This window comes from Eriocheir sinensis, chromosome 36 (genome assembly GCF_024679095.1).
Source record: "Eriocheir sinensis breed Jianghai 21 chromosome 36, ASM2467909v1, whole genome shotgun sequence".
Lineage (NCBI taxonomy): Eukaryota > Metazoa > Arthropoda > Malacostraca > Decapoda > Varunidae > Eriocheir > Eriocheir sinensis.
The window spans coordinates 915,353-917,852 of NC_066544.1; positions in this window are offsets into that span (position 1 = coordinate 915,353).

Here is a 2,500-nt window from a genome sequence, read left to right on the forward strand (position 1 = left end):
AGATAGATAGATAGATAGATAGATAGATAGATAGATCATATACAATGTATGCATGAGGAAAAAAGGATTCAGACATGGACAAGCAGACAGAAAGACAGGCAGGCGCACACACACACACACACACACACACACACACACATCTGACCGAGGTTAGACGTGGGCCGCGGCGTTCCGAAAGGAGCAGCCAGGGGCCAGCCGGTTGGCCCCCCCTCCTCCTTCCCCTACTTCCCCCTCTCCCATTTCATCAAAATCCCAACTTCGTAAGATACTTTTGCGCCATCAAGCTTTATCGTGGTGACAGACAGTGAGTGCAGTGCGTTTGTGGTGCAGTGAAGACAGTGAAGAGTTGAAATGGCCAGTGTGACGCCGCCGCGGCCTTACAATCCGGCCGACTCCCCCGGTCCTCCCAGGTACACCAGCCCGACCATCATCCGGCTGGGTTAAGTCAGTTCAGGTGCAGTGCAGTGTTGAGGCCCGTCACTCAGGTGGAGGCATGGGTGAGGCAATCAGCACCCCCCTCAACTTAAAAGGCAGTGCAGACCAGGTGCATGACGACAGACGTTCCCACACCTACTCTCTCGCTTGTCATCCTCTTCCCTCCTTGTCTCGCCGGCTGGATGCGGATTAGAAGATCAACGCTAAGCCAATAAGCTGAGTGACGGTCGAAACCGCCTCTACCTACACCCCACCCCCCATCAGCCGCGACCTGACCCTTTCTGACTGGGGGTTGACCTGGGGCTGAACACCTAACCCGCCACCCGGAAGACTACCGCACAAACGCACTGCATTCCATCACCGCACCTCCTCACCCCCCGCCCTAAACATTTTCATCACAACTTTCCCAGTGTTAACCACAGCCCCCGATACCTCCTTCATATTGTACTTTTCCCATTTCATTGTACTTCAATATTGTATTTGTAATGTGTATATTTTCAGTTTAACAGCTGCTATCTCTTAATAAACCGATTATTATTATTACACACACACACACACACACACACACACACACACACACACACACACACACACACACACATACACACAGAGATATCAAGGAACACGATATCAATATATATTTAACAACTTGATATTTGAAGAGAATCCTTTCCTCCATTGACACTCAAACACTTATAGGAATTAATTCTCACACCAGGAATCACCCACTCCACCTCTCTCTCTCTCTCTCTCTCTCTCTCTCTCTCTCTCTCTCTCTCTCTCTCTCTCATTAATTGGGGATTCACAACATGGCTTCCGTAACAAAAGATCCTGCCTGTCAAACCTACTGACCTTTTATAACGATCTCTTCTCAATTTATGACGTAACCAAATCAGTGGACGTAGTCTATCTTGATTTCCAGAAAGCGTTTGATAAAGTCCCACATCATAAATTACTTTATAAATTAAAGCAAATAGGCATTGACGGTCAAGTAAACCAATGGATCTCGAATTGGTTGAGCAACAGACAACAAAGAGTTGTGATTGACGGATTTAACTCAGAGTGGGCGCCGGTCACTAGTGGCGTCCCTCAGGGCTCGGTTCTTGGCCCAGTGCTCTTCATTATTTACATCAACGACGTGGATGTTGGACTCAATAATCGCATTAGTAAATTTGCAGACGACACAAAGATTGGTAACTCGGTTCTCACTGACGAAGACAGGCAAAGCCTCCAAGAGGATTTGCACAAAATTTCAGCTTGGTCGGATAAATGGGAGATGCCCTTTAACGTAGACAGGTGCCAGGTCCTTCAAGTTGGAACAAAAAATAAGAAGTTCGATTATGAAATACGCGGCGTTAAACTCACAAGCGTTCAATGCGTTAAGGACCTGGGGATTAAAATCGCGTCAAACCTCAAATTCTCACATCAATGCATCGATGCAGTAAATAAAGCGAACAGAATGTTGGGCTTCATTAAAAGAAACTTTTTATTCAAGAATAAAGATGTAATACTTCCGCTCTACAATAGTTTAGTCAGACCCCACTTGGAATATGCGGTACAGTTTTGGTCTCCCCACCATGCAAAGGACGTTGCTAAACCAGAAGGTGTTCAGCGTCGAGCAACAAAAATGATCCCTTCCTTGTGCAACAAATCCTACGAAGAAAGGCTTTCCACCCTTAACATGTTCTCTCTTGAGAAACGTCGCCTCCGAGGAAAACTGATCGAATGTTTTAAAATACTTAATGGTTTCACGAATGCAGACAGAACAAAATTGTTTATGATCGATGACACTTTGCGAACGAGGAACAATGGCACAAAACTCAAATGTAGACAAGTAAACTCAGACTGCACCAAAATTTTCTTCACCAACGTTGTAGTGCGAGAATGGAAGAAGCTCCCACCATCAGTGGTCCAGTGTAACACGATTGACTCCTTTAAAAACAAGCTCGACCGTCACTTCCTTGAACTTAATATTAACTAGAGTAGAAAAGCAACGTTTTGGAGCCATCTGATTAATGTAAAATCACTTAGGTTTAAGGACAGACCACCTAGTCTGGACCATGGG